The 22667-nt window shown below is 36.6% G+C and overlaps 1 long non-coding RNA gene across 1 annotated transcript; it reads left to right on the forward strand.

Annotated features, from left to right (window-relative positions):
- The first annotated feature begins 418 nt into the window (after nucleotides 1-418).
- Nucleotides 419-21281, forward strand: LOC121070181. Its single transcript, XR_005819938.1, has 3 exons — nucleotides 419-582; nucleotides 14740-14778; nucleotides 21184-21281. It is a non-coding gene; the product is annotated as an uncharacterized LOC121070181 (long non-coding RNA).
- Nucleotides 21282-22667: the final 1386 nt, after the last annotated feature.

Genomic DNA, 22667 nt, shown 5'->3' on the forward strand with positions numbered 1-22667 from the left:
TATCACTATATTCTGTTCATGTTTAGAGAATACTTAGTAAAAAAAAAAAAGCTCTTTATTAGAAGAATAGGGTAGCAAGCAAAGCATGAGCATTGTCTTGCTTTTTGTTACAAGGATGAGGCCAAAGGTCTAGGCATAAAATGGTTCTGGACCTCAGTATTACCACTGAGAGTATACAGGCTTCTTCACTAGTAACCTATAGCCATGGAGAAAAAAAGGTGTAATTAGAAGAAAGCTGGACAGTTTACTGAACACATGTACTCGCCTCCGTCCTTCTTAGTGAACTTTTCCATTGAGTTTTCTGCAGTTTCTGATTTTTTATTTTTATTTTTTAATTATTCCCTCCCAGAGAGGGATTTTCCTATATCATTATTTCCAAGAGTTTTCTGTCTGATTTATTTTCTATTTTCAGTGCTCAATGAAGCAGAAAAACAATGTTAGTCTTTGGTGACCAGGGAAAATAAAAAAAGTTCATGAAGGTGGTCTCCAGATGATCTAGAGCCTCGTAGAAGCAATCGGGTTGGTCTGCCTTTGCACTGACTGGAAGCAAATCTTCGATGCCAGCAGGTTTGGCAAGTGCAGGTAAGCTGCGTTTGCTAAATGTGCTAAGAAATCACCCACACAAACATGCTCCAGCTTTGGCAGTATCCAAGCAGTGGCTATTACCACTCCAGGGAGGAAATAATTAAAGCCATTTCTTGACTCTGACAGTTTGATACTGGTGGTTTTCAATGGCAAATTACCAACATCTGAACTGCAAAATTCAGCTACTGCTGCAATTATTCAGCAGGGATAACCACAGAGGTGCTAGGACTCTTTCATTTTCTCTATGTTCCCTAGTTAGATGTGACCTACAATTGAGACCTAAACTACACATGGTGGCAAGTTTGGTCTCTTGTGTTAGAAATGTAAATGAAACCATATGGAAAACTTAATATGCTGTGAAAAACCCAATGGCAAATGCATCAAAGACAGAAAATGAAAGACTGGAAAAACATCTGAATGGGCTTCTTAATTATGTAAGAATTTCAAGTTTGCAGAGCAATTCAGAAGTAAAATTTATACAATTCATTCAATTCCACAAAAATGATGTCTTTTCATTCCCACATACTGTTCTAACTGTCTTGCATAGTAAACACAAGTAGAGTGTGACTGTACAAGCTGAAAACTCACGTCTAATGTCCATGGCAAGCAACTGGAACTCTCAATTGCTTTTGAAAGAACAATGTAGCTAAAAGATAAATAATCTAGTCATATATAGAACTCAAATATTTCTTTTTAAATACTTGCTAGGAAAGGGAATACAAATCTGAGAAGTGAGAGGCTATGATATGAAATATATTTCTAAGAGAGAATTAGGTTTGAATTAATAATAAAATTACTGCTTTATTATTCCACTGCTTCTGTTGTAGCTGTCTATCAGGGTTTTAAGTTATAATCCAGTTGGGTCAAGGATTTACTGATATATGAAACTTAGTTTAGTTTGTAAAGTGGCACTCAGTCTTCAGCTTCATATCACTATTGTTTAAGCTTCAGAACCAGATTAAGGTGTAACATAATTGCTGTTAAAATGCACGGTCAGAAGGATGAAGGTTTCTTTTGTGTTTCATGTTCTCCTGGCTGGGTGGGCTTTCACACTGGGCAGCCACAGGTGTGCAGACAGCACTGATCCTGCCCCCAAATACTTCACTGCTGAGAAAGGAGAGGGAAATTATCACCATGCATCAGCCTCTTCTTGCCATGTAGCTATGGTTCTGATGCATTAATACATAAGGGCTGACTCCCAGCTTTAGATTTGCAATAAACATTTTACATGAACTGTGTAGTATGGGATAAGAGACAAGTCAGAAGGAGTTACTTTGCATGACTATGGGCCAAAAAAAAACAAAACAAAACAACAACAACAACACAGAGAAATCTGCTGTTGTAAGCAAAAAGTGTAAGAAGAGATTGCATAAAAAACAATTTTCTCTCATTTCAGTTGTATTAAGGCCAAACAGTAGTAAATTTTTAATGCTGATGATAGTTATAGTCTTTATGGCTCTAATCAGCTAATCAGGCTGTGGCAAAAATCATCTGTAGTCACTAAACAATTAAATGCCTACTTCCCTTTAGAAAAGAGAGAAACAGTGTTGAGCTCCTAGGAAATCAGAGCAAGTTTCTCAGAGGTAGCTATTTTGGGCTGCTCAGAGGGTTCTTTGTGAGTAAAAGGATGAAGCTCCTTGGTGGACAAAGGTAGCTTATTTTTTATTTTCCTGTTTTGTTGTGGTTATTTCAATTTAATTTAGGTATTATAAGTGCCAATAACTCTAATAGAACATCTAAAGGATCATAGACATTTATATTTTGAAATTGATAAGGAAGAGAACATCTAATTTTAATGATGCATTATCATTGCAATAATAAAGCAATTTTCAGTCCTCATTGCAAGCAGAGTGTTGTGCTGGCTATGTTCTTATCAATGGGCCAAAGGATGCTAATTTAACCAATGTCCCAATCATGCAAATCCTACTTCTAGACCTCAGGAAAGAAATAGGTCACTACATTTTTTGTGGTAGTACTGAATCCAAGTGCTGTGAAGCGAATTAAATGCAAACTAAGTAGACTAGGAAATGTTTGTTGCTTTGAAAAGCAAGGGCAGCTGCTGTATATGCAGTTGGATGTAGATTATATAGAAGAAAATACACATGTAAATATCTTTTTTTGTTCTGACTCTACATTTCACGTGAGCATGGACAGAACAACTCTAGATATTATATTCTCATCAGCAGCACCTTAAAACATTGTCATGACTTATAGCAGTGAGAAACATAGAAATCAATATTGATTGGCCACTAAATTAAGAGTAATATGATGGCATAGCTTCCAGGCAAATCCACGGTGCCTTGATTTATGAGCAGGTCTGGGAGAAAGGGGTAAGGATAAGGTTTAACAGGTATCAATTTTGTGATCGAGATTTTTCTCATGTAAGACTAAACTAATAGTTAAAAAAGAGGAACTTTGTGAGTGCAATGATCTAAAAGGAAAATTTTGTCAGTCTCTAGGCTGTTTGAGAGGAGTTTTAGCCTCTTACCAGAGTACTGAGCCATTTCACTGTGTATTGGAGTCATCAGGGAAAATACAGCACGAAGCTAATAGTAATGAGAAACGAAAATGACCTTCCTGTGATGCAGGTTGGAGCGAGCATAAGTTGCATCTCTGTTTTGTCATGTTGATCTTTTGTTTTGTATTACTGTTGGGTGTATTCAGTTCCAGAAACTTTGCAAGTGTAGCTGTTTATGTATAATATCTCCATTTAGGGAAACCCACCGAAGTAATTTGAAGTGTATTTCTCCTAGGAATCTATGTAATCCAACATTTATTTTTACCTGCCTCTTGATGATCAGGGGCAGTTATTTATATATACATATATATATATATATATATATATATTTAATCAGGTTGGTTTCTGCAACAAGCTATATCTGACAGCCATATCTAACATGTTTGTTTGTTTGAGTGGAGCCATGTGCGAGTTGCAAAGCAGAGAACCCAACCCACTGTGTCACTAACTAAATCCCATGGCTTTGTATTTCCACATATTTCTGTTTCTCTAAGGCCAGTGAAGAGGAAAACTAAGGGAAATCACAGAGAATGAATGCCATAAGGAACTGTTTCTCATCTGGTCATGTTTACACAAAAATACAGAGAATTATGCCTTTAAAAGTTCAAGTCTTAGAATGGAGGTTTGTGCTTAGCAGGCATAAGTCAAGAAGTCACTTGCAACAAAACTGGGTTTGTTTTTTATCATCACTCGCAATATCCTGATTCTCTGCTAGCTATTGCAAACAGTTTGGCGAGCAAGCAGAAGAGATGTCAGTGGACAAGGTATCACTAAAAAGAATTCTTGGCCATTGCTAGGTAAAGGCATGACTTAGTACAGAAAAGTATGATTAAGTCACTGAATCGATTTTTAAAATAACATTTCTCCAAAGGCAAGAAACAAACCTTAGAAAATATATTTATATCTGGTGATAGAAGAAACTAATATTTTTTCAATCTGAAAGTGCAAAATGATAATTTGTATTTTCTGAACACTATGGACAAAGCCAGACAACTCCATAGTTTTTGAAGAATTTCACCGATAGTCTTCTAACTGAAGGCATGATCTCAGGAGAAATCATCCTCTCCATTCTGGATTTTAATTTGTGTTCAAGTGTTAATTTCTAAAAGCTGGCAAGTATCCATTCTCTGAATTCAAAAGATTGAATTTTTGAAGGTTTTGAAACTTAGGAGCTACAGGATTTCGTGCTTGAAATATTCAGTCTTGAGTTCTGTCAGAAGTCTCCAAAATTGTTTCTTCAGTCAGCTGTAAGGGATGCTAAGTTCTCCTAACAAAAAATATTTGAGCAGCATAAAGAGTTCTTGAGAATGAAAAGTATTTTCTTGAATACAAATAGTATTTTTCACAAAACGCTTCAAATTTCTTTGTAGCTTTTTCTTACTGTTCACTCATTTACTTCATCATGATTATGGCATCAGTGTGATGATTTCCTTGGGGAACCCTGTCTTCAAGTTTCAGGAAAAAACATGGTACAGTTGAGTTTATGAGAAAATTGCTTGTGCTCTAGACATGACACTGTCTTGTCCTGCTTCTAGAAATGCTTCAGTGCTCCTTTGTCAAAGACTCCTGTTTCCTTTCATGAAGCCTGCTGGCTGGCAAGAGGACCTGGGTCAGGTGGGCACACACCCCCAGCACGACAGCTGTGCTGGGCCCTCCAGTCCCAGCCCTGGCTACATCCAGGCTGTCTCTCCACCCAGTGCAGCAACAGCTCTTCTCTGTCTCCTTCTGGTCCTGGGACTGCCTGATGCGTGATGGCATTGATTCTTTCCCTGGGATTGCTTTAGTGACTATGACAACAGAAATGTGATGTTTATTCATACACAGAAGATACAGAAAGAGCAGTTGTGACACGAAGGTACAAGGATAAATAAGAGCTCTTTCTCTGCAGCTCTGTGTCAGGACCGGAGGAGTACATGGCAGTGCTCTTGCAAATGTTTGCATGTAGATTTAACTGGGCAGGAGCCCCTAGACTTTTGTGCAGGCAAAAACATTGCTGTCTTGTGGTCTGGAGTTAACACTGAGAACACTAATAAACTGCAGTACTTACTGGGATGTTTCTCTGTCCTATTAAAAAAAGGAAATTATATAATCTAATATTTCTCTCCACTGCCATCTAGTGAAGTTATTATGCTGCATAAAGGCTTTGATACTCTCAGCTGATCATTTTAACTGCTAACCATATCTTAGTTGCATACAGGACTTTGTACAGAAAATAGAGTTTGAATGTAAAGTAGCTAATATTCATCCTTAGAATAATAGCAAATGAGACTAATAATACCAAAAAACTTAGGTAGTATAAGTCTAATTGTAGAATTCTAACAGTGATTACAATGCTAGAGATATTCAAGGCTTTTGAATAAAGCAAGGACTAAATATCTGCAAGCTGATAGAGTGGTTTATATTCAGCCATCTTGAACACCCCACCCCCCCCACCCTCCCCGAAAGTAAACGGGTTTCTTAGGGATGAAACCAATATAAGTTTAGAAATAAAAATGTAACTCTTGTGGTAAATGTATACTTTCTGTTTTGTAAACCATCCTAAAAGATTTTAAACTTAAGATTTGGTTACTGTATGCTGTTACTTCCAGAATCTTGCAGAAAGTTTATCCTCACACAGAACATCCCTTCATTAAGGTCTGAAAGGGACTCCAGACGCCCTTTGGACATTGCCCTGCACCAAATCAAGCTCATAATTAGTCCATTCCATCCCTTCAAATAAATGATCTTTTCAGCCTCTGATCTCTCCTGATCCAACTTTTGTGTGTGTGTGTGTGTCAGTTATCAGTCTGTATTTTCTACTTCAAGTTTGTATCTTCAAGTCCACGGAATGATGCTCACCAAAATCCTCACTGAAGTTCTTTTGCCTAGAATTTAAACAATATATTTCAAAAACAAGCTGCTGAGATTTTCATTAATTGAATGCTCGACTTTGTCATGCAAAAGACACCGTGGGTGTACTCTTTTTTTCCTGCTTCCTGTGCCAGGATGTGCATGTCCCCAGGTTATGCTATGAGCAGTGCCTGATCTGGAAAGAGAAAAGAAATGGAACAATTATACTTCTCCATTTCTGTTCAACTCGATGAGATTGATTTTATTTAAAGATCCTTGGCTATTTTTGTTACTTACAAGTAGGTCAACCCATCTTTTCCTGATAGTGGAAATAGCTAAAATAGGACATGCAGCTCTAAAATAATTACTGCCTTCATGTATCATTCATTGAGCAAAATCTCTGTCTTAATGCTCCCATGAACCTCTTCCTAAAATCAGAAGCTTTTTGCAATACAAGAGCCTAAAATTAATTAAAGTTGAAAACATACATAATATTAACACAATTTAGAAGAATATATTGAGACAAAAATAATCTCTTTTGTGGCTGAAACCTGTACTTCCATTACCATAGCTGAGTGATATCTCTAGACTCTGTCGCATTCACTGTATCTCAATTTCACTTGCACAGATGGGATGGAAAAGCCTAAGTTCATACAAGGCTAATCTGTTTGCTTTTGTGTCTAGCTTTAAGAGATAGATGGGGCTTATGTAATTATTTTTAGTTTTGTCCTACAGAACTTGTTATTTTCCACAAAATCTACCAGGCAACATTTACTGGCAAACTTTTGGTGTGTATCCTTCAGCCCTAACTGATTAAACACTGTGTTAAAGTAGAAAGATAGGATGAGTTAACTTATATTTTAACTTGAGGTTAGCTGCTGAGATGTGTATTACAGGCAGAAGCTGTAGATTTATGGACGTGCTGTAGTTTCTGGTGTTATGAAAAGGAGGTCAAAGGATCACAGAATGGTTGAGGTTGGAAGGGACCTGTGGAAGTTATCTGGTACAACCTGTTTGCTGAAGCAGGGCCACCTAGAGCAGGTTGCAAACTAGAGCAGATTTTTTGGTTGGAAAGTTAGTAGGAATGGTCCAAAACATATCCAGGTTGCAAATTAATGGTTAAGGGCTGTGGGAGCTCAGAGTAAATCATTCACATTTACTCCTTTTATTTATCTGACTTGGCCTATCTAAAATGTTTAGCAGACAAATTTCCTCCCAGATATTAGCCAAGCTCAACCTGGAAGTCTAAAGTAGAGCATGAAAAAGTAAAATAGAGAGTGAAACAAATGGTCATCTGGCAACCAAAAGACAAGTCTGGGGTGTAGTAAAGTTCTGGCTATTATTTATTTGGGGAAAACCTTTTGATTAAAGTCTTCCATGGAATTGTATCATAAAGTATAAATTACTGAGCAACAACTCTTAATATTGCTTGCTAAAAAGTTTAGGGAATTCAGGAGGCTTTGAAAAATCTGATGTTTATAGTTCTGAATGAGGTTGCTATATAGGGTAATTGGAGCAATATTTAAAGAAAGGAACAAACCTTTATTCAGTTTACTGAGAAAGGGTTAAATAGGACTTAGTTGTATCTACTACTCCCCTAAGCCAAGCTGACCGAGTGATTAAGAGGAGGAGTTATTTTACCTGTCTCTTGAGGCTGTCTTCTAAAGTTAGTTATTTCTTCTAAAGGAGTTATTTTACCTGTCTCTTGAGGCTGTCTTCTAAATAATCTTAAATCATATAGTCTGCACAGGCTTATTTACAATATGCCAGGATAGCCAGACAATGACCATGTTGCTAATTATAAGTAAGCAGACAGTTTGGTTCATTGACAACTTCAGTACTGATCTTTTGCTGAATAACATTTAATTTTTAGCCAAATTGCATTTAAGCTTCTTTGTTCAAGAACTTGCCTTTCTGAGTTAGAAGCAATGACGCTTCTGAGTTAGAAGCAATTTGAACGCTTGATTGCATATTGCTATAATACATTTAGTTTTTATTGGAAAAATACCATTCTGAGTAGAAAACTACAGCCACTGTGTTATCTTTATTTACATCTTCATCCAAAAAATTACAAGTTAACAGCATGTAAAGAACCCACAATGAAGTTCCTAAGTAACCCTATTATCAATAAACAGCGAAGAAAGTACCTTGTACTTAGGGATGTCAAGCACATCAGGAGGAAGAAGGAAGTTGAATTATGATGGCATTGCATGGTTTACATTATATTCTCAACCAGAATTCTTATTTCTTGTTTTGAAGTTGCCTGGTAAGGTTTCAGTATTAAGAAGCTCTCTTTTATTCTTTCCATGATTGTTTATGTTGGACCTCATGTACTCCAAGCTGTTTTTTTTAACTCACCCCAAAACATCAGAGCTTATGGACATTCCTACAGCTGATAAAGCAATGTAAATGGCCTTTATGTCTCAAGCTAAAAAGCAGTGTGGCAGATTAAATGGCATGCCCTTCTTTGAAAAGTGACAAGAAAGAAAAACTCCACGAGTGCAAAGCCACTTGTTTTTCACTTTCAGGGTAAGCTGATTGATGGATAGGTGGCTATAGAAGAGGGATGAATACAGGGCATTTTACTTAGACACAGGAAAGTTCAAGATTGATTACATACCCTAGTTTTGCATAGTGCAGCTTCTATACATAATATTAAATGCAGACTGGAGAACAAAGGTAAAATATTTCAGGATGTGCTGAATATGGATGACTATAACATAATTATTTCCTCTTTTCAATGCATTGTTGTTTGTAATACCATGCTATAAAATTATCCTGTCGAAAAGATGAATCAATCTGATCAGGTATATGAATGCCCAGCTACACAGACTTACTGCAGATGGATTTTACAAAGCAGTACCTACAGTTTCTCAATCTCCCAGTAAGTTGAATGCTGTTCTATTTCCACAAGAAAAATGTAGTAAAAAATGAGACATCAAGAAATCTATGAAAAATGTGGGGGAAAAAAAAAAAGGGATTTTAATTCTAATTCTCAGTAACATAAAGTATCTGCAAAAATGGCTTGTTTTCAGTCAAACTTTTCTAATCGAGCATTAAAATGTTGTTTTGTTTTCCTGAGAAGTTAACCTGTCCATTGCATTCTTCTTTATTCCTGCATTCCATCAGAGCAATAACTGTATTCCACCTTGTATGTACATTTTCCATTATATACTGGAATGAATGTATATTAAAAAATCTGGTGAAAAGGGAGGATATAAGCTACAAATTTTGAAGGTAATCTTGTTGCATAAGATCAGTATCAGACTTAGCATCCATTTTGTCTAAAATCATGTGTCCTAATACAACCAAGGATGAATACTTAGGAAGAGAAAAACATAAGAAAACAATTAGTGATGTTTCCCCAGAATTCTTTTCTGGCCTCTGTTGCTATGTGGCCCAGGATCTTCCTGAGCCAGAGCTGGTGTGAGCTTGATCCAACTCTTGATGGATTTTTCTTCCATAAGTTTTCCCAATCCCTCTCTAAATCCAAGGAAACTTTTGGTGTTCTGGTCCTGACTGTGGAACCGCCTCTATGAATCTGATTTTGGTGGGTTTCAAAAATCCAGGGCAAGTTTTGGGGTCCTGACCCTAATGAGGTTGATGGACTTCTTCTGACTGGGACTCCATCATTGCTTCTACTTGCACAGATTGCATCTGGTACACAGGCTGCCATACAGCCCAGTTCTTCTGAAGGAATAAAATAAGTATAAATAATAAAATAAAATAAAGACTTCTGGGAAAATTATTTGATGTCTGTCCTGTCTTAGACTCATTTGGTGGATGTAAAAGTAGCGTCATAACAATCACTTAATATTTGTAGAGAAAAACAGAACTCAGCAGTATATTATTGTGCAAATTTGTATAAAGTTTGCATTTTTTTATTTCTTTACTTAAAGAGTAAGTAAAAAAGAGGTTTTTTCTTTTTTTTTTTTTTTTCAGGCAGAAGGCATAGAGATTTTGCTAATAAGGGCAGATTCTTTTGATGTCAGGCCTCACACTGCATAAACTTCATAGACCCATCATTAGTTCTTGTCATCTCTTAGGGGCTTTTGGCTTGGGGCCAAACAATTGATATAGTAGAGAGCTTCCAGCTAAAATAACAGCCTCTGCATCTTTATCTTCCCATCCATCAGATTGTTGGTGGAAGATAGGGCTAATTTGTCACTCTATCCACTTGGAAAAGTTTGATAAATGGCTTAATTAGACTTTTTTTTATTAAGAAATCATATTTCTTGAGAACTGGAGGTTGGGAAAACAATGGCTAAGGAGTGAATTAGAAAAGGAAAATATTTTTTCTTCAGTAAAGATCAGAGGAGACATGACCATTATGTGAGCATGAGAAGTGGAAGGAGTGCAGTTGGTTGGAAGGAGTTTCAAGGAAAAACAAAACAATAACAAACAAGTGTTCTGCAAGCAGAGCAGTAACCTGGAGAGTGTGGGCTTGACAGTGTCTCTATAGAAGCATCAAGCTGCAGAGTGCCAATTTAAATATGCTGCCTCCCAAATTAGAGTGCATTTAAGCCTCTATGTTGAGACCTCTAAAACAAATAACATGGCACCATTGTACCTGGAAGACCATCCAAATATACAATTAAGTATATTGTTTTAATGCTTTTTAATCCAGGTTGTCATATATAATGAAGGGAACTGTGCTCTTGAGGACACTCCTTGCGCTGGTTAGTGTCTATGCCAGTCAAAGTGAGGACTTCACTTCAAACCTCATTCTTTAGTTTGGGGAAAGAGGGGACAAGACCATGGCCATGTGCAATTCTTTTTGTGATGAGTCAAAGGCTGAACAAAGCAGGATCACAGTTTTCAAATATCCCTGCACAGAATGCACTAAAGTTAAAAGGATATTTCCATTTTCTTCTTCTTGTGAGGTCGTTTCATGGCTTATGAATAAAACACCTAAAAGGGTTAAAATCAGTAGTTTTGGTACTTTTGGAACTTTCAGCCATAAAAAAGGGAGAGGGAAGTTGCATTAAGTTCTTTTCTTGTGTATTGCTTTAGCCACTGTGTTTAGATGGTTACCCCTCTACTTTACATATGTAACTATGACGTATACACACGTATTCACACATGTGGATGTGTCTGTGACATCTGGCAAATCTTAATGTGTTATCTATGCCTGGACTTTGTATTTGTAACCATCTTTTTATGTAACTATGCTATTTGGGTCACCAAAAAGCATCATTCTTCTTCCTCTTGTCTGATGTAAATTAACAAGGCAACAGACAAATTTCATTCTCCACTTTTCAATAAACTGTCCAGAAATTGGATGTAGTTCAGAAATAATTTTAAGACTCCTTAACCTCCAGGCAAAAAATTATTTTAGGAAGCAAAAGACAAATATTTTTCAATTAATAAGATTTAGCGTCCCCTTCTATGCAATGCATTAATATGAAATGACACTGAGGGGTAATAGGCCTGGAATTAGTACTTCCCCAAGGAAATGTCTTATCTTTTGCACTAAATTAACTGTGTCTTTCTCACACATCCTAAAGCTGTCACTTCGGGCATTCTGCTTAAGGAAATGTCTTCTGATTTAAAGTTTCTGAGAAGAAAGGCAAAACAAATGCGGTTAAACAATAATGACCTCTTACGCCCCAGTCTCCACAACCCTTTCTGAAGTGGGTAGCTGTTACCATTACCATTAAATCATTAACAATCCTCAAAGGTCACTGGGACAGATTGTGGGAGTAGCCTCCATGTGGGTCAAATCCTGGAGGCATTACATCTGTGAAAGCACAGCAGAAAATAGCAGGGTAACGAAGCAATGAATCAGGATAACACAGAACTGCATAAGGGGACTGTTGAGGAGGAGTTTGCAGGCCGGCCTGCAGGCAATTGGTACAACTACAACCAGAAATGGTTGCAGGTTACTGCTATCTCCTGGTGGCCTCTCTGAGACCTAATAATCACAATGCAAGCACTATATTGCAGGTATTCTCCATCGCTGCAAGCCAAGGTCACCAAAAGGGGACTTTGGGACCTTCTCTTGCTACTCTTCCTGTTTTGGCCCACCTGCTGATGGGACCCCTGCTCTTTGTGGCTGCTCTCACCAGAGACCACAGCAGGAGTGCCACACTGACCTCCAGCTCAGCAGATGTTGTTTGCAGAGCTAGTTTTGCGAAAATGCTTCATCTGTGCTATTCTGTCTCACTCCTCTGTTGACAGCAGTTGCAAAATGCCCTGCATTGCTGTTTGTAGCTGGCAACTAGTAAGAGCTCCAAGTTGGGCCTTGTTTTAAATAAGGGACATCCTTAATGTAATAGGAAAAAATGATGTAAAAAAGTACCGTTTGATATTCCTGGCTATAGTTTGTTTCTCAGTGTAATCTAATTTATGAGTTTATATGATGACTCAGTTTTACCATCTTCTCTTAGAATATCAGGACTGGTACCCTGCGAACATTTTCCACTTCAGGGAATGGTTTCATACGTCCTAGCTCACATGAACAGCATAATGGTCATCACTGGACCAACCGTGATGGGTGAAGCTATTCATGTGCATGTTTACAGGATCTGGTCCCAAGATAGTAACTGCCCCTATTACTAGTGAACTGAAGATAAATTGTACTTGCAGCTTTAGTTCTTCACTAGGAAATCTGATTTCTCTAATTGCAGAATCTAAAAGTTCAGCAAAGTGACTACACATTGGGACATGAAAAGTGCATTTACAGGATTATTTTTGCATTGAAGGGAAAGGAAATCAAGCATTTTTTTCCGTATAAAGAAATGTTTTAGACACAAGGAAAAAAGGAATATGTCAATCCTTGTGTTGATAATTTGCTATTTTAAACTAAGTGAATATATGCAATATGTTTTGCTATACTTTCAAAATAAGAACTGTGAGAAATAAAACTCACTAAGTCTACAGTAATTCTTTGTTTTTATTTAGGTACAGTTGTGGATATTAATATTTTAAATTAATTCAATGTGTTTTGAGTTGCTCTGCCACTTAGTTTACTTGAAAACTAAAACCATTTGTAACAAAACAGCTCGGTTGGTTTTAAGTCAAATCAGTGTAAAAGAATATGTAAAACTAATGGCGCACTTCAGACCATTAAAAAAAAGGAAAAAAAAAGCCTTTTGGACTATAAATGAAAATGATTTCAATTTATGTGCATTAGAAACCAAAGCTAAAACTCTACAGGTACTTCGAAAATAAAAAATAAATTAATTCTCCAGACATTCACATTATGATTCCCTCCACCCACCCACCCACCTGTGCCCCCCCCCCCAAAAAAAAAAAAAAAATTCAATTTAAAGTGAACTCAAGGCTAGATTTCTACAGGTATTGAGCATCCAGGAGAGTTGGAATGAGTACATTGGAACTAACTGGAAGTTTTGCAACCAGGTCTTTTTTGAATCCTGTGAATGGCATATCTGCAGTTTTAACTACCTAAATCTGTTATGTTTTAACACAGAAGCAAGTATCTTCTATATTAGTCAGTCAGTGGTGAAGACCGGAGGGTAGAACTAATGGAAGCCCTGATCATGAAGTAGACATACAGAGCAGAAAAAAAGAAAAGAAAAAAAAAAAAAAAGCTTTGAAGTAGATATATAGAGCAGAAAAAAATATATATATAATTGGCTTTAGGCATTTCCAGTAGGCATTTTCAATATCACAGCTTTACTATATTGTACAACTGGAAGTGATCAGTAGCTGGAAATAGCCTTTGATGTCTCATGTGAACATCAATATGAGCATGCAGTAGTGAGTCTAAAGTGATACTAAGCTCCACATGGTCAGTACTCTTGAAGGTATTGATCTATTTAATTTGAGGTGATTCTCAAGCATTTCGGCAGATGAACTTGGTTTCTTAAAAATGATCAAGTGTTCTCTTATCAACAGTTTACTGCATGTAGAATAGGCTTAGATATTTTTACAGGTACATTAAGTACCATCTGCAAAATGATTGTGAATCTGCCATTGATTTGCTTTTTTATACTTAGTATCGTATACACTTTAAAAGAATCTGTTATATGTGAATAGAAAAGAACAACTCATAACATTTTACAATTAATGTAAATAAATCATATCTAGCAGTCTGCCCTAAGATGAAATGAAGCATATTTTTATTATTTCACCTTACAATATAGTGTGTTTTATTCAAACCAAGTTCTTACTTGTTTTATTTAGAGCCTGAACTGAAATCTTTACGCTTTAGTTCTTCATAAAATGCTTGGAAACTAGACTTTTCAGTAAGGATTTCAAAATGATGTCATTTTTACACAGTTGAAAAGTTTAGACCAAACAGGGGACAGCAGAAACAAAGGGCCAGGTTCATTCAAGCATTAAAAATAGTACACGAATGGATCCCAAGTGGAATTTATTTATGTAAGGACTTCACAATCTGGTCATAGTGATGACCTGCAGATTCCTTAGCTATAGTTCAAATTCATTTCTGGAAAGAGTAGGTAGAAGCTATAACATTCATGGCATTTTTTCTGAAATGAAGAAAATTGCCAGCCTTCCTCCTTCTTGTGACACGATAACACTTGAATAGTTATTTTAGTTATGGTGAACTCTATCCTTAGGATTGGTTGGATAAATAGGATTTTTTTTTTTTTTAATAAATATGTATTATTAATAGTTTGATAATTTGGTTGATAGCTGTTTTCAAAGGGGAAGAATATAACACAATCAGGAAAGTGTGTGATAGTCTCTCTACTGAACTCAATAGTAATATCTTCTGGTCTTCCTGTCTAGTTCATCTATTGAGATAATCTCTGCCGAACTTTTTCATCTATTACATATTATCTATGAACTAAATAAACTTCATTTTCTTTTCAATACAGATTCCAGTTACTCATCCAGTTGCTTCTGGACTTATTAAGGTAAGTGAGAAACACAGTGAACTTGAATGAATATAAAACCAGGAGAGAGATCATAAAGCAAAGGATATGCATGTACTTAAAATTGTTTATGTATGTTTGCTTTGATCTTTAAAAGTAAAACTAATGCTCATCGCAAGTTAGTAATTGCTTACCAGAACCAGATTTGCCTTTCATTGTAGCATCAAACTTGAGATAATAATAGCAGCATGAAAAATAGCTCCTAAGTTGCCAGGATGAAAAATAGCTTCTGAGGTTTTAATGTATGATGCTTTTACTCTTTTGGCTTTCGTTTGCCTTTAGAACCAGAAATGAACGTATTATCCTTTCAAATTGCTTTGATAGATCTCATTCCTTTTAGGATTAAACATTCCTGAACATCTTTATGTTTCACTGATCTCTTTCAAACAAACATAAATTAATTCTTTAGCTCAGAGTTTCTACTCATGAGACGTAATTCTCCTTGTCTCTAGCAGTATTATAGTCAAGTTTGTTTGTTCAAAGTGACCATCATGTTACTGTTTTGATTTGTGCTATTTGACATAGCTCGTTTGTATACTTAAGGGAAGTACAGAGATCATGCATGGCATTGAGCAGTGCAAAACAAGACTCAGATTTTAATGCTGTAGTGTCCTACAAGGGCAAGTTAGAGGGTTATAAGTCAAATGTCAGTTGTAGATGCAAATCTAAGAGACTTTTTTGTGTTATTTGAGTTCAAACACAGGTGTAACCACCAGGTACTAGCTACTTTGTAATATGGTGTATCTCCACTGAATTAAAGCTGAGGAGAATACAGGTATAGACAGGAGTTCACTCTTCATAAACACTCATACACAAACATTTGCAAAATTGTTAATGGCATAACATGACTCAGCTCTCTTGAAATAATTGAACCATGTGATTTATACCACTAATTTTAGTTGACCATGCTGTAAACTTCTGGAAGCTGACCCTATTCAAAAGAGCGTGATACAAAAAAAATATTTTTTTCTGCAGGAAAGGTATCCACTGAAAATGATATTAAACTTAAAACAGTACAAGTCTCTATCAGAGTGCTGCAGTTCCACACAGCCAAGTATTCATCTGGTTTTATGGGCCTGCTAGGTGTCACTTGACTTTTTTGGTGTGTATATTTCTTAATGTATATTTACGTGGACAGCGCCGATCTGGTTGTAAACAATATAGCTGGCCAGGCCAGCTGGGTGGTAAGGAAGCACTGGCCACAATTGTGAGTGATGTAGGTGTTGTATAAAAAAGCACCCAGCGTGTGCTGCTGGTCCTCCGGGGATGCTGCAAGTGGCCACTACCACCCCAGCACATGGTGGGAATCATTTGGTATAACTGTTTTTCTCACTTGCAACTTCTGTTTAGGGGCTCTGGAGGGGGAGAGACATACAGGGAGGATCTGAAGGACGCAGTGTCTGTGCCTGGCACCACTCTGCAGGGCAGCTTTTGGCCAAGGGGCCTGTGACAAATTGGGTTGTCCAGGCTGCCTTTGGGGGAACCCAAAGAGAGCTGAGCATTTCCCAGGTTTCTTCACTGCACATGAACTTGGCATCCTGTGAGCTGACCCAAGCAGACAGTGGTCAGCCAGTGAATTTGGCATGGAAGAAGGTGGTTTTGCAGGGCAACAGTTCACCAGGGGTGACCTCTCTTTCTAGTTCCCTGGAGATATTTCTTAACCAACCGCAATCCTTTTGGTTGTCTGGCCCTCAGTTTTGGCAAAACAGTTTTCTGACATGGCTGAAGTCAAAATATAAGAGTTTTGTGAACAGCTCAGGCTTTATATTATGAGAGTTTGCTGTGAGATGTCTTACCTAAAGACATTCTCCATTTTTCCTGTTTGCTTTTCCAACAGCCTACTAGACAAATCTGTAGATTTATACAAAGAACATCGCAACAAACAGTTCACATACAGTATTCAATATTCATATAGTAACTTAGACGAGGTATACACACTCATGTAGCTCGTAAAGTGCATGAATCACAGAATGGGTGGGGTTGGAAGGGACCTCTGAAGATCAGCTAGTCCAAGCCCCCTGCCGAGCAGGATCACCTAGGGCACAGTGCGCAGGATGGCATCCAGGTGGGTTTTGGATATCTCCAGAGGAGGAGACTCCACAGCCTCTCTGGGCAACCTGTTCCAGTGCTCTGTCACCCTCACAGTAAAGAAGTGCCCCCTCATGAAGGAGATACAGACTTGATAGAAGATGAATTCTTGTCCCAGCAAATCTTTTTAAGGATATCAGTGTTCAGGAAGAAGGAAGGAATGTCCAATTCTATCTCAGATGGAGTCTGCAGCACCTATGTATTGTTCAATAATTCATTTTTTAATGTTTAATTAATTTTAAATTACATGTCCTAATGATATGGCAATACTTGAATGAATGAGATGGCTCATGCACACCAGATAATTTGAAATAGTTCAAGTGGAAAAGAAAATCACAATTCATGCTGCAGATTATGAGTATTTATTTTAGACTTACTAAGGCTTTGAACAAGGCTATATACATTTTACTTCATGAGGCTGGCATGTCATATAAATGGTTTATGAGTTCTCTGGTTCAGGAACAAGGCTTTAAAACTGATACAGTACAATTCTGAAGTACAGAGGTGTAAGAGACAAAACCAATCTACATTGAGATACATCCAATTTGTGTTTTACTTTGCATTTGACGTGATGTTCAGCCGCTCAACAGTCATCCTGTAATTGGACTTATAAAATTACACTCTCATTTCCTTTAGTGACAGGGAAACTGCTAAAGGAAGTGTCTGCCATACTCAGTTTAATTTCTACCGTCATCCAAACACACAGATGGTTATTCAAATCTCATCTAGAAAAGGAAGTAGGACTCTTCCGATCAAAGTGCTGTGAAATTTCCAGTACTCTGGACCGGGCAGAATGAGTGCAAAAACGCTCTCCCTTGCACTGAAATACTGCTGCAGGGTTGGTGTTATCCCAGCTCCAGTGATGAAAAAAATACTGGCAAAATGTTTAAAAATAGACTACAAAATATGTGTTTTAAAAGTCGATGTATTTTGTGATTCAAATTTAATGTTTACACTGTCTACTATTCCGTTCAAGATGATGTATACATTTCCAACATGTATATTGTATTTTTGCATATTGTAGACCTAGTTCAATTTAGAAACATAAAAGTAATTCCAAATGAAATTACATAAAGCCATAGTATTAAACTGGATTGCTTTCACATACAGGCTTCTTATTAGACTTCATGTATTAAGATTAGGACTTGCCAGTTCCGGTGATGTTATATTCATACTTAAGAGTTATTCCATGCCATTGGTGCATTTTTACTAGTTATAAATTAAATTGGACACTTCCTATTATATCTATTATCGACTGAATAAATTATGTGTTAAAAATTGACCTCCTAAGCATTTCCAGGTAAAAAACAAATAGGGTAAAAGTGATTTCAATATCCATGGTTTTGTGGTGATTTAATTTTGTTGATTTCAGAATTATGCCATAGGCATTATTGTTCTTTACTTAATTTAAAAAAGAAGAAGAAAGCCAATATAAGGAATCCTTAACATTGCTATGAAGAAATGTTCTACTACCACAAAAGCTCTATTTCTCACTAACCAGTTCAGGCATCTCTAAAATCTAGGAACTGAAGGTGGTCTTTTTAGGTGCAGAAAGGTACACCAGAACTTTGTAAAATTATGAACGATTGTTAATGCTCTGGTTGTTTCAATACATAAGCAAAGGATTTCTGCCATTCTTCCGAAATACTTATATTTATTATTACTTTGCCTGTTATCTTTATTTTTTCTGTAATATTTGCATAACCTCCTGGGACCTTTTTGAGGATTATAAAGCAGTTAACATTCAAAATTCACTTCTGAATGTGCATACAAACTGATTCCAGTTCCAGGTGCTGTGGTTGCAAATGAAAGAGACATTTAATCTAATATTCAATTTAATGTTTAGTCTTAAAAATACTTAAAAATACTAAAATACTAAAAATACTAAACAAGTTAAAAAAAATCAGCAAAAGCAAAACTTACAACAAGAACAAGCAAGTTGTGAAACCTCCGTATCTAAAATGGTTTAACTGTCCTTTAAGAAAGTTTGACCCGGAGCCAACATTCATCCATTCCCATATTATAACTGTATTTTGGAAAACTCACCATTTGGGAGTTATATTTCCTCAGGTAACATTGGTAAAGCACATAAAATTCCTCCTGTTTAAGCCAATGTAAGCCTGTGAAATCTGTACACTTCTGTGAAGCGTTTATAAAAATGTTATGGTGTTGGACTCAGTCTGTAAAAGCCTTTCTGTGGCTAATGCCAGAGAAGTACCATATACAGGACATATTTTCAATATTGACGAAAATGGAAAAAACGAGCTCAGCCCAATTTGTGCTCCAAACTTGGACTGTGAACACTGACGAACTCTCTCAGCTGTGTCCAGCTGCGAAGGCCAGGGAGTTCAAGAAGTGCACAGTCTATCAATGGCTCTTATGTGCCTCTTACTGCCCTAATATTGGAATGTCCCACAATCATCTTCATAACTCCTCTGTGTGCTAGGGATGTGATAAAGTTTCAGTTCAACAGAGAGAACTGAGTTCCAAATATGTCAGCACTTTCTTATCCGGTAGTGGAGGAGGCTCTACCACTGAGTGATTGATTCCACTGAAAGTTCAAAATTCTTTCTTTTTCTCTCCCTCCCTATTGCAAGTAGGGGAATATAAGATGGTAGGTTAAACGAAGTGCTTCTCTTTTATATGGTGAAATTAGGAAAAATGAATCTACCTTAACTGACTTTCCCAGCAACACACAGAATGGTTAGCAGAGGCAGTGGGCCAGTGACTAGTCCATGCTGGTATCCTAATTACAGATATATCAGTTTTTATAGTCTTGGTGAACAAATGCAAAAGAAAAAGGAAAATAAAATTAAATTCAGTTGACCAAACAAGTTTTATTTATTTATTTATTTATTTTGTGAAAAAAATAGATATTCTGATTGCTCTGATTGCTGTGGAACATTATTCTCAAGAAAAGTCAATCTTGTAGAAATTAATTGTTAAATTTAGTTCAGTTCCAGCTTGCAAATATTTTCTGCTCTGGAGCTGTTCTCTTAATGAACTAAATGAGAAAAAGAAATCCTGCAGCCCTCAGTTTAATCACCCTCCCTCATTATAACTTTTCTTGTGGGCAGTGGCACCATTCATACCAGAGAAGTATGACCTTGACTTTAGAATTTGCAATATCTCACACTGATAAAGTGCCTCAAGAAAACAATAGGATGGAGTGGCACATGTACCATAGCACATCGCATTAATATAGCTGGGATAAATAGCTAAAAATGGTACTATGCATAAATTTAATGTATCAACAATGAATGGTTGCAATTCCTCCCTCCTTGAGTTTAAGGAAAGAACTTCCATTTTCCCTAAGGGCCTCTCTTTTAATATTGGGGTGACCAAGAATGATAAATAAGCAATCAAAACCACAAGTTAAATGATGCCAGACTTTAGTCCGAGTATACAGTATGTGATTACAATGGTCTCAAACTGCTAGCAGGCAATTACTGTTCACAACAGCAAGGCATCTCAAGAGCATTATAAATTTTTTTTCCTGCATGTAAAAACTTTCTGTTCATATATATACACATATATATTTATTTTTGTTGTTGTTTTTTTTACATATGCTTAAACAAGTAAGATGGTAACATGCACTGACTACTCATGCACCTGGGCAGTAGACATCAGCAGGAATTTTGCTGACCATCTACAAAAACATGGATATGGGGAGGTGGCAAGTTGGGCTAAGCATCAAAAGGGCTATGTTGGAGAAACACAGCCTGTTACAAGGTCTATTACAATGAAATGGCTATTTTCACTAGAAACAAACAAACAAAAACAACTTTAACCTTGTTAGTGTTCTATTGATAATGAGTAGCCTCTTTCGTACAACATTGTTCTCTTAAGCTTGCATTGTATTATGTACATGTTAAAATATATGCCTTCTACAAGATTTCCTGTTGAGATATCAAGCACCTAAAAAGAAGCGCCATCTGAGCCACCACCAGAGAAGTATTTTATGGCCAAGAGTGCTGCCCAAGTTTACAATGGATGACACAGATTTCAGGAGGCAGGTGAAAATCTGTGATCCCTGAAGGGATGCCATGGCCTCAGTTTGCCCATAGTGTCATGGCACTCTGTGTCTGCTCTAGGCTACTATGGGAACTGCTATTTCCCAGCACTACTGAGAAAATTCTTGACAGAATAAATCAGCCTGTAGTCAATTCAGCGCACAGTGTAGATATGTCCAAATGCAAAATGTGGTGTGCATTTGCGTCTAAATCTAAAATTATATGTTTGTTTTCTAAGGAAATGTTATAAAAATAGGTAATGAGAGTGCTCTACTTTTATTTCCAGGGACTGCAAAATACCCAGGTGATTTTTGGGAACATCTTAATATTGTGTACATGGTGCAGAGCACAGCGTAGTCTGCAGAAAGCCCTCGGAGAGAAATATAAACTTCCATTGGCAGACTCCAGTTCTTCAGGAAAACAAGGTGTAGGTCAGTATCCATATGTCTTTGATATACTCTAATGCCTTTTAAAGAACTACAGCCTAATAACAAAAATTTAGTAAATTCTCTTAAGATTTTTTCCAACTGTATCTCTTGCTTTATTATGAACAAACAAGTTTTTAATTCTAATGAATTTTACTTAGTATAGCACAGAAAACATTTTACCATGTAAACAGGTGTAATCTCTTCCTGTGCACCAGGAATTGTCTGCACAGGTTTTCTATTTCCATGCATCTCTTGATGCAGTTATTACTTCTCATCGACTTGACAACACTTCCAAGGGACAGGAGAATTCATAGATGTGCACAAAGGAACAGAAAATATAAACATGAATGATCAAAGTCTGTTTTTATACCACATTCAAGCAATAATTAAGCTTTCCTATGTGACTGGAAGACAAAGAGTAAAACAGGTCAAGGTTTGGTAAACTCAGAACCATCTAAGTTTCAGAAACAAATCAAATGTAATTTTGATTTAACATTTTAACATTTAACATTTCACATATTTCTTTCTAGGACTAGTGATTTGGAAGTGATTTTCTTTACCTTTTCATTTTTCTAAAATCTTGTTAGTTCATCTGATCTTGAATGGTTGCTTTTTAGTGCTTGTCTTTCCTAGTGAATTTCTTTACCTCTCTTTGATATTTACTATACCTGGCTTTAAATGACAAGATAAATATCACTGATGTTCCAAAGAGTGTCCATGAAGAACTTATCAGTGTTTCTGAAAATTTCTTAGACTTTATTTTTAGTTTAATTGAGAGATTTTTATTGTTTAACCTCTGCAAATCCCTCCATAAGCAATATTGTAGGAAAATTGAAAAGGAACAACCTTAAACCCAACTTCTAATATCTATACTTTGTTCCTTGTTTTTTTCTGAAGTCATGTACACTTTCTTCTATTTTAATTTCCCTATTGAGAGATTTTTTTGGGCGGGTTTGTAGAAGCTTATCTATATCCAGTAGTTTTGTAATCTTACTGTGGTGATTTTTGTTTTGTTTGTTTGTTTGTTTTTAATGTGCTAGCACAACTACTGTCAGAAGTGATGAATTTCTATTTGAATCTCAGTTACAACTTCTTTATTTATTTGCATAAATAGTCCTATTTTTGCTTCAATAATGATATGTCTGCCTGTAGTTGTTAACATCATTATTGTCCAAGCAAAAGATCTGTCAAGAAACAGATGGGTTCTTCCACAGGCTAAAAGCGGGCTAAAAGGAGGATTTTTAAACAAAAGTAACTGTAAGAAAAATCACTTTTTTATATTGAGGTTTGGCTGTACCTTGGCTTGATCGGTTTAATGGTTTTACATAACACCCTGTGTCTG

This window comes from Cygnus olor, chromosome 4 (assembly GCF_009769625.2).
Source record: "Cygnus olor isolate bCygOlo1 chromosome 4, bCygOlo1.pri.v2, whole genome shotgun sequence".
Classification (NCBI taxonomy): domain Eukaryota; kingdom Metazoa; phylum Chordata; class Aves; order Anseriformes; family Anatidae; genus Cygnus; species Cygnus olor.